General features: G+C 44.8%; 1 long non-coding RNA gene across 1 annotated transcript in view; it reads right to left on the bottom strand.

The window, feature by feature from the left end:
• Nucleotides 1–6,365: 6,365 nt before the first annotated feature.
• Nucleotides 6,366–10,962, bottom strand: part of LOC106723765 — a 7,889-nt gene continuing 3,292 nt past the window's right edge. Inside the window, exons 2-3 of the long non-coding RNA XR_001359481.1 lie at nt 8,462–8,622; nt 6,366–6,630 (exon numbers count right to left, since the gene is read on the bottom strand). This is a non-coding gene — a long non-coding RNA (uncharacterized LOC106723765). The remainder of the gene's footprint in view (nt 6,631–8,461; nt 8,623–10,962) is intronic.

Here is a 10,962-nt window from a genome sequence, read left to right as displayed (position 1 = left end):
GCCAGGCGGGTAGTTAATCACTTTAACTACGAACAATCACGCTTAAGCTACATAATCTTTACTTAGGATAATCTCCTTCAGTTACTTCCTTGTAGCTTGATAGAACAATAGAGTAACCTTGGAATGGAGATAAGAAACGCCCTAACCTTTGGAATAGAATGGATAGGATTAAAATCAGCTGGTATAAATACAGATGTAACAGGACAATAAAGAGAGAACCTGGCTATGCTGGTCAACTGAACACTGTCTCCGTGTCATTCCTTCTTTGCCGACTCCGTCCACACCTTTGGGAACCCCTGGACCTGCTGGGGCTGGACCCCAACAATTGTCCGAGATTGTCCGAGAGAGAAATGACTGTAAAGCTTAAATCAGGGTAGAATTGCAGATTCTTGTTTTAACTGCTGAAGTTTTAATCGTGGGTCTTAGCCAGCACCTTGAGTTCCTTACACTGTGAAAGTATAGTTAAAGAAAACTATTGTTAGTTTCAGTGAATTTGGGGTGGGATTGATTTACTCACAGTAATTAAGCATTAGGGTGTGTGCATGACTGTTTACACCAAGTAATTGGACCACCCTGTAATCTAATTATTTCAAACCACACCAGCCAACACGCATATGAGGAATTGCAAAATCTAATCATGTTGCAATTACTCAGGAAATGGCTCTAAATTATGTTCACTAGCCTTACTATAGGGGAAGCCAGAATCATCAACCTATTTGAAACCAAGTTAAGTATATGCCTTTGCTCTGAATCTGGAAACATCTCCACTATAGAATAGAGCTCAAGTACCCTTATTTAAATTCCTATCTTCTGTTTAATATTTGTTTTGCTCTTTGGCTCAAAAGGGGACATCTGTAATACTTTCAGCAATAAAGATAATTTTTAAGTAAATTAATATTCTTTATTACTTCATTTCAATAAAAGAAAGTTTTCATGGAATGAATTATTGTTTAAGTAAGAATAGCTCTGTGAGGAAAAAAATAGTTTGACATAATCTGTGTCGATTTAATGAAAATATTTATTTTTCTATATGTTTCCAGGCCCTAGCACAATGCCTAGGCATAATAGGTACCCATAAATATTTGTTGAATAATAAATAATAATACAGTTATATGCGTTAGGAGTATTTTGAAAAAGTGATGGTCATTTAACAGATATTTATGACCATCTGCATTCTGCCAGAAGCCTGACTAGGTGCTAAGGATATGAAAATGTGTAAGGTGCTGATTTGACCTCAGCTAACTCATATGAATCAACTTTTTTTAATCCTCACAACTCAGGGTTGGAAATCCATTGATTCCAATTTTCTAAGATGGGGAACTTAAGACATAGAGATGTTACAAAACTTGGCTGAATTAGGGTTCTCCCAAGGAAAAAAACCAATAGGAGATAGAGATATATATGATTTTCATTATATTTATTTATATGTGAACTAGAGGCCCAATGCATGAAATTCATGCTTGGGTAGGGTCCCCAGGCCTGGCCAGTGATCAGGGCTCATCTGTGGGGCAACCAGCGGGCCGATCAAGAGGGGTCCCCTGCTGGCACCCACCTTGGCCAGCCTAGCTCGGCCTACTCACCAGCTCCACCCCCCGCCACCACTGCTGGTCGCCTCCCTCGGTCGCCTCCCTCTGTGGGGCAATAGGGGGGCCCCAGCTGGCACTCGCCTTGACTGGCCTGGGGCCTGCAGGCTGAGGGCAGCTCCTGCATTGAGCGTCTACCCCCTGGTGGTCAGTGTGCATCATAGCGATTGGCCGTTTGGTTGATTTGCATATTAGGCTTTTATTATATAGAATAGGATTTGTTATAAGGAATTGGTTCACATAATTATGGAGCCTAAGAAATCCCACAATCTGCAGTCTGAAGGCCTGAGAAGGAGAGTGAGTGGTGTAAGTTCCAGTCAGAATCCAAAAGCCAGGTCCAACTTTATGTTCCCTCCACCATTATCCCACACATTCCCTAGATTCCTGTCTGTGTAAGTTAGAAAACGCAAATAGTTCTTTTTGAGTGTAGTGTACCTCCTCATGAGTCCTGCTAGGCAGCTCAGGTCTCATGGTAACTTGGTGGCCCATGGTTAAGTATTCAGTCAGTAGCAGGCCAAGAGCTTTCTCGAATGAGCAGTAGTTATTCCTCGAGGATGGCAGGACTTTGCTCTAAATCCTAAGGGTCTGAGCCACCATTCACCTGCAAGGGCTGCCACCGGCTCCTAGCAGCATCACCTTCAGCCACAGACGCTTCAAGCACCATGGGATCTGCTGGGTCAAATGGCCGAGGGCGGAGCAGTTTGTACAGCTCTCTGGACCTATTTCAAAGCCTTCTCTTGTTCTGGGCCTCATGCAACACTAACAGCTTTTCGTGTCACTTGGTGAATGGGTTGGAGGGACACCCAAATGAGGAACAAGTTGCCTCCAAATTCGAGGCGGCCCACTTACCCTTTCTAGGAAGTACTGGGCACTCCATCTCCTCCTCCATGTCTTTTAAGAAGTTTTCCCAAGGATGCTTCTGATCCTGCCTCAGATATTTCCATGGTCTTCTTCCTTGAGCAGGTGGAGAGGGCTTCCATTAAATTAGCATCTCTTAACATTCATAAAGGCATGCCATCCCTACTGACTGAAGCTGACTGCTGTGGTTTATGTGCTTACCCTGAATGTACAATGTAGAATATTTGTACTTCTCAGAGAATGTACACTGAAATATTTACAAGTCATTACTTATCAAAAAGCTCAATATTATCAGAAAACTATCTGATGGATGCATAGTCCATTTTTCCCTCAGGTTCCGGGTCAGCAAATTCCTGAGACTACTCTTACTACTGTCCCATCCAAGCCCCTGGCCAGCTTCTTAGGCTGAGCCTAGACTCTTTCTTGCTCAAACCTGATTCTTCCCCACCAGCGCTTCAGGTTGTGTTGGCATCTCATCAGCATTGGCATGCGAGATGAAATCCATTTGTAATTCCCATACTCTTAAAAGCCAAACTGTCAGAAAGCCATGCACTTGAAATACATTATTTTGTCCCCTTGTAAGATTCTTTCCTAGAATTATGTTTTGGACTTATGTCATCAGCCTACATTAAAATCAAAAGAAGAAAACTCTGAGAAATGTATCATATTTATTGTGAGAGTATTTGGGGGTGTCTGTTTTCTTTCTGAGGATTCATTCTTAATATCTCTGATGGGCAGAGGTTAAGTAATGTTGTCCCATTCATGTTCAGCTGTGTCTGGCCATACCTAGCAGAGTGACATAGATCAGCAAATGTCTGCTTGAAGGTCTACAAAAAGTATGTCAAACTTGTGGCCCACAATGAATATTTTTGCGGCCCAGCCAATATAATGATATGTAAGAAATGTTTTAATTAAAATTTTGTAACTTAATTTTTACAATATCCTTTTATACGTAATTATTAATAACAAACTACAACATTCGCTAATGACTGATTACTATAATCGTGTTGCATTCATTTCCCTTGCACGCCTTACGCGCAGGCACACCATTTCTCTCCACTAATACCAGCAGCGAATATTTTAGCAGCCGATTGCCCCGTTGTTAGTCTTGTACTGACTTGACTTGTTTGGTGTGCGCAATAGGAAATATTTCGCTTTCAGAGAAGAAGAAAAATAGGTTTATTTGCGTCACGCTTATTAATTTGTGCAGCTACTCAGTGTCTGGTAAGTTAATGTTCAAAAAAATATTAATTTTTGTTAAAATGTTCTATTATTTTATGTTGTTACTTACTTATTTCAGCCCTTTGTATTCAGCATGTCTCTATCGAAATAAACCTATGTTTCTATGAAAATTGAAGCTTTTGTTTTTTTGCGGCCCACATAAACTTAAACCTTGTTTATTTGGCCCGTGTTAGCCTTTGAGTTTGACATGCTTGGTCTACAGCTTCTGGGAGAAAAACTATCCTGAATCACTCTGATACTGACCATTCATCCAAACCCATCTTGGTCTTTGAAGGGGACAAGCATTTGTGATTGGAGCATGGTGTCCATCACTCAGGTTAAACTTCAGGCTCAGATTCCCATCAGCATGCATCTGTGGATTCCTGTGGAGATATAGCTCTGAGAGCAGAGGTGCTATTCAAAATATTTAACACCCAAAGCAATACAGACATTCATCAAACAGAACAGACAACCAACCCTTACCAGGACCATACCTGATGGACTTAAGCCCTGTCTATAAAGACCATTTCATGAAACTTTGTACAGGACATCGAGACACAGGAGCTTTGCTGCACCTCTGATAGAGTTTAGTGCACAAAGGAGAGAGAGAGAACTCTGACCAACTCTGGGAAAGGGACCAACAGCACCAGCCCAAAGCACCAGCAGTGTTTAGAACGGAATGCATGATCTCATTTCAATATTAAGTGTGGGGTGCCAGGGTGACCCTCAGACTAAGGAGGGAACAGGATGGTGCTAGATGAGTTCTGGCATCAGCTGAATCTGAGATGGATCCTGTTCACTCACTGTTGTTTAACCTCCAGCAAGAGACTTGAATGCCCTGTGCTTGCGGGCCCTCCCCTGTAAAAGGGGACCACAGTGTTCCCTAGGGGCTCCCTGTTACTGCAGTGGTGGTCGATCATGGGACATACCCAGAAGGTCCCACCAGAAATACCCGCAGGGCCCAGTCCTGCAGGCGTTGTCAGAGCAAGAGCCAGTGACACCAGAGTCACACATGTCAGCAATTTGAGCCAAGCAGGGACAGGGAGAGAGCAAACTGGGATTTATTGAGCTGTTTCTCTGTTACTTCACTCCAGTTCCATAGGTATCCAGAGATAAAAACTACAATTTCTTACTTCGACAAAATGTTAGGTTATTGAGCCTTCACCACTGTGGGTGAGCCACACACTCTGTAAGAGGTATAGATTAGGTGATATCCCAAGTCAGACATGAATTGGGGGAGGGGAGGGTCAGAGCCAGTGGGGGGAAGGAGATGAAGAAGGTGTAGACAGCCACTGGCTTCCAGGTTGGGTGGCTCAGGGCCCCTATGCAGTAAGACATAAAAAGGGGAGCTGGGGTTGGCCGTGAGAACAGCACACTGGGGGGGTAGCCCTGCAGTTTCTCCATAGAGGAAATATAGGGTGGTACATAAATGTACGTTGTCTCATTTGCATATTATGCCATCCTTGGAAAGGAAGGATCGCTTCCACTCCTTGACGTCAGAAGGACAGAGGTTCAGCGAAATACATTTAGTAACTTGCCCTAAGTCACACAGGCACTGAGATCTGAACCCAGAACCACCTTCTACCAGCTGCTCCCACTAAGGGGGTGGCCCAACTCAGAAGAGAGAAAAACCTAGCCTTTCTCATTGCCAGATAGTTCTGACTGCGATTTACTTTCTCATCTATTTCATATTATGATAATGTTTTCCTGGAATTGGATGATATAATACTAGAAATTGAAGATGTTTATTCGCTTCAAAGATTACATATGCAGCCTTCCTGTCATAACCAAGGGACATCGCTCGCATCACTCACGATTTCCAGTCTTCTCTGTGGATGATAATGCTTATGTTAGGAAATGTCTTGTTGTTACTAAGCCTGCTGATCGTCAAAAGGAAAACCGGCAGAGGCAGGCCAGCGATGCATCCTTTCGATATTTATCAAGCCTGGAGTCTGTCTGAAATTTGTTTTCTGGGAAGCGTTGCCTGTGATGAATGGGACAGTATTTTAATGATATTGTAGGTGGTCTCCCTTGTAATAAAGCAAATTACTCTAACAAAACTATTTTATTTCTTCATACAAAATTCATCTTCAAATTTCATCTAGGCCAGCGGTTCTCAACCTGTGGGTCGCGACCCCTTTGGGAGTCGAACGACCCTTTCACAGGGGTCGCCTAAGACCATCCTGCATATCAGATATTTACATTACGATTCATAACAGTAGCAACATTACAGTTATGAAGTAGCAACGAAAATAATTTTATGGTTGGGTCACAACATGAGGAACTGTATTTAAAGGGCCAGAAGGTTGAGAACCACTGATCTAGGCCCTAAAATTTTTAATTTCCATAACAAGTTTTTTGCATTATGCTTTTGCCTGTGATTGTGCAATCTGATTAATTCAAAATATTAGCTACAATTTCCATAAAGCGAATAGGATAATGTTGATGGGGTGAAAGGGATCACTTTGTCCCCTCTCCCCAGCATCTCAGTTGTTTATACACTAACGTCTCGTCCTCTAGAGCCCCTCATCCAGAAACTCCAATTTAAGGGAACACAGTGAAGATGAAGTTAATTTAAAATCCCTCCAAATAGACCAAATAATCCTCTTAAAGACTTGCGCTTCATTCTCAGGCAAACCTTCTCAACTCTCTGTCAGAAGTTAGAAACCAATTTTTTCTTTTAGGCAGAATTTTCGCAAGAGCCGTGACTTCTACACCCAGAGCAGGTTCCATATCAAGTGAAAAGGAAGATGGGGAGAGTCCTAGAAACTGTCTTCCTCAGAGAAGCAAGAAGTGTCTATCGACAGCCCAGTAACAGTGGGAGAGAAAAACCTTCCAGATGTGGGTGTGAGCATTCAGAAAGCGCAGCTTATCTCAGATCCTGGGGCCTCACTGTGCAGGTACAGATGTAGTCAGTGCTCGGGAGGGCTTGGAGACACCGAGGATGGGTCAGTGTCATCTGTTTTCTCTGTTTAAGAAAGCAGCAAAGTGTATGTGTGTTTCAGCAAACTTTGTATCACAAAGATTAAAATGTTACACATTTTAAAGGGCTGTTTCATTCATTTGGAAATTCGACTTCTTGCTATATCACAGTTAGATGTCTCAAGACCTGCTACCTGTGGGTACAAATGAGAGCTAATTATCATCAATAACCCCACCGTTCCTCTTCCCCGCGCCAATGGCCATCCCTGCAGGGCGTCACACACCCCAGCCGTGTTGTCCCTCGTGCCTCCCTTTGTATGGAGCCACTCTGCCATCCCTGCTGCCCGGAGAAGGCGGCTCCCTGGGGCTGCCACAGTCCTAACTCCTGGGCACACCAGGGTGCTTATGTCTTGCACTAAAAAAATACTGTTTCTGACTGAAAGTCTTTTCTGACTCTCACGGTTTATCAATCTTCTGCTAAAATAGAAGGTGAGTCAAAAGTCCCAGAGTGCTCATCATAAACCTCAGCCTCAGGAACTGGCACTTAGAGAGCACAGCTTCTTAATCCTGTCTTTTGCAGTTTATTTTCTATGTGTTGGCTCATTTACATTGTTCAACAGCCCTAAGAGGAAGTTCTAGAGCCCACTTCATAGAGGAGGAAACTGAGGCCAGAGAGGGTGTCAGCCCAGAACCCACACATGAAAAGGTGAAGCCAGGGTCCAAGTGTAAGTCCATTTCCCTGGCAGCCTCCCTGGCAGTCACAGGGCCTTGCTCTGTATCTGGGGACTGCTTTCATGTAGAATGCTGGCTGTAAACATGCCAGGAGCGTTTAGGGTTTGTTATGAGGATAATACTTGAAGGTGGTGTTGACAAGATACAAACCACCATCAGCACCCCGTATAGAATGAACAACCCATGCAAACCTCTTTAACGAGTGAATGTGATAGTAACAACTACAATAGCACCTTACACTTGTACAACATGGAGACTTTGCAAAGCACCTTCACGTTATCTCCATATGTTATAGAGTACCTAGACCTAAACTTTTACACAGATTCCAACCTGAGTGTCAATTCCGATGACCGGTGGCAGCTGCCTGGAATGCTGTACTGAAAAGGATCCTGAGGACCATTCTAGGTCAGTAAGAATTGGGCTGCGATTGATTAGTCATGTCTGCCCAGGCAAAGGAGTTGGGAGCAGCAGCATTAGTGCTGCTTGCTGTCTGTTATCTGTTCTAGTCCGCTCTGTACAAATGAATAAACGACTTGTCTCAGATCATGTAATAAGTAGCTAAGCTGAAACCAAAGCTTGGGTTCCATTCAATCTGCTATCATTGTTCTTAGACCATGTTGTATGCAAAGACAGCTAAATACCCTGGAATTTAATACCCAACAGACTGGGATTTATTATGAAGTTTTGAGCTCAATGATGTGTAATCTAGAACAGAATTAGATGCTGTCTCCAGTAAAATGCAAATAAAGTTTCTACAACTTAGGACTAGTCACGTAGTGATGGCCTCAGGTGCTCGGTGGCTACAGATAGCGCTGGGCTATCTTTAGCTGTGCACCGTCTCCCTGACAACATCTGGAAAGTCCAAGAAGCTCAAAACCCTATTTTAAAGGTCAAGAACGTTTCGGACGTGCAGGGGTAGCATCAACAGAACATTAGACACCATATCAGGTCTCCAGGCTAACGCGGCAATAAGTGTGTGACCAGTGTCTGAGTTAATTTCGAGTGTCCCTGGGCCTAGGACAGAAGAGGAATTTTATTAGTGCAGCGTTCACACAACTTGGCATGAAAAGGAAAGGGAAAATTAGTGACTACACATATGCAAGCATGACACAGAGATGACCTTTGGGACCGATGGCAAAACCTACCAGGTGGTGGTGGCTTCTTCAGAGGGAAGGTGGCCCAGGCTATACAACCGCCAATTGCCCTGGGACTTGTAAAGAGCCGTTGGACACAGGGCGACGGGACTGACCCCAGTGTGGGTCACAGGCTCGGACACTGAGCTCATCCTCTGTCGGCAGTGTTATCTCTGAATACAAAGGGCAAGGAGGTACATATTATGTGGGCAGCTGTGACCATCATAATTTCCTAATTGACTTTTGACTCACCTTCTATTTTAGCAGAAGATTGATAAACCGTGAGAGTCATTGCTAAAACACACAGCTTTCTTCCAGCCAGAGCAGCCTGCCCCACTACTAGTATACACTCCCCAACCCCAGGTGGTCAGAAGCAGGGGACCCCACCCCACCACTTAGCCCCAGCCACCTCTCAGAGAGCAGACAGGGATTTCTTATGGCTTTGCACGCTGCTTTGTTGGCTGTTTCCAAGGTGACAGAGTGTTCTGTCTTGTGCTATAAAGGCAGGAGCACAGGATGGACCCTTTCCTCCTCCTCTATTAGCTTCTGTCCGTGCAGCTGCACACTTGGTGTGAACGTGGGCCCAGAGCCCTGTTTCCCGGAGGCAGCGTGGGGGGGGGGGGGGGGGGGGGGGGTGGTGTTTGTGTGTTTGGTGCACGTGGAACTTTGCTGTCAGTCGTGCGGCCTAGGAGTCGGCATTCAAGCCTCTCTGATTCTCACTCTACACCAAACGTTTTCTCATCAGGAGAGGGATACATTCAAATGCTGTTGAAATTTGCATTATATGTTCCCAATTAGTTACTTGGCCTCCCTGAGGGAGGACTGTATTTCCCCAAACCACTGGCATTTGACTTGCTTGTGGCCAAATGTGCTCCCAGGGGAAGCACCGTGTGCCATGTCACCGCTGGTGTGTAATAAGAGCGGGAAATAAGATTTGGTGTATGTAAGCGCTGAGACTTGGGGCGTGGTTGTTACCACAGCACCCCCTTCCCCCCACCCCTCCCCCAGCAAAAGCTGACTGGTTCAGTACAGGCAGGCACGGGCCAGAGGACGTGGGCAGACAGAAGGGCCTGGCGGCAGTAGCAGTTCAGCACTGAGGGGTCACTGCAGGAACACAGGCCCATTGCTGCCCGACTTTCCAATGTTTTAAAGAGACTATCAGGAATCTAGATTTTATGTGATAAGCAAACTACATTCAGTCCAAATAATTCATATTCTGTAGCCCTGAACCAGGCCTCAGGCCACCGTTGGCCAGAGCAGAACTGGTCTGACCATTGCTCTCTGCACTCTCATTCCCTCCTCTCCGCTCATGCGTGCCTGCACCACCCCTTAACCCAGTGGTTCTCAACCTTCTGGCCCTTTAAATACAGTTCCTCATGTTGTGACCCAACCATAAAATTATTTTCATTGCTACTTCATAACTGTAATGTTGCTACTGTGATGAATCGTAATGTAAATATCTGATATGCAGGATGGTCTTAGGCGACCCCTGAGAAAGGGTCTTTCGACCGCCAAAGGGGTCGCGACCCACAGGTTGAGAACCGCTGCTAACCCCTCCTGAAACCCCCTCTTTGTCCAGCTTGCCATCCTCCATGACCCCAGCCAGACCATCCAGCCTGGACTCAGAGTCTGTATTCCATTCAGCATCTGCATGTTTCTCTGACGTTGTTGGTCTTACACACAAGTCCACCCTTGGAGAGCCTATGACATGCGGGGACAGACTGTAGCTGGCGATTCCCACGTCCTCCGTGCCTCGCACACTTGAGAGGCACAAAATTAACGTTGTTGTACTGACAGCTTGTTGGTCCGGGACACCCACTTCTTGTGTGAGAGTCCTGCAAAAAAGGGGGGAAGCTCAGGTGGAGCCCGATTCCACACACTAACTTGCCTAGTTTTCACAGACTAAAGGGTGCAGCCATCAAAGCAAATGAACAGTAACTCAGGTTTGAATGCCACACACACATCTCTGAGCACCAGGCCTCTTGTCTGCAGTGACAGAGACGGTTAGAGATAAAACTTCAGGGTTAATCCTATTCAGCTGGGATTCAGTTAAGCTTTCTGTCGCCCGTCCTGCTAAGACCCCAATTACAGCTCGTCTTATGCGACAACAATCAAAATAAGTTATACCATTCAGTGCAGTTCTTGAAGAGGGCATTCAATTTTTCAAGCTGCTGGGACATCCTTTCAAGCACTTTCTGGTGGGACCCTACCGTATGCCGTGGGCACTGCAGTGTTTGCGGTGAGCCCCAATGTGAGTTTGTTGAGTGAACAAATGAAGGAGTGACACGCTTTCATACTGCAGGTGTTGTTTCTCCAGCACAGAGAGATTAAATTCCCACCACTTCCGCCTACTCTTTCCTAATCCAAATTGTCTCACCCTATAATTTTCACTGCTTATGAAGTAATTCTGAGCTAAGTCCTCCTAATTTCCCTGAGAACCTAATTTAAACAGTAGAAGAAGCTGGCTCTTTAACTAGCAAGTACTTATAACAAGTATTTTCATATATATATAT

The sequence above is a fragment of the Myotis brandtii genome, unplaced genomic scaffold (genome assembly GCF_000412655.1).
Source record: "Myotis brandtii unplaced genomic scaffold, ASM41265v1 scaffold64, whole genome shotgun sequence".
Lineage (NCBI taxonomy): Eukaryota > Metazoa > Chordata > Mammalia > Chiroptera > Vespertilionidae > Myotis > Myotis brandtii.
Note: the sequence above shows the minus strand (reverse complement) of the source record. Positions and strands in the feature narration are given on the sequence as shown.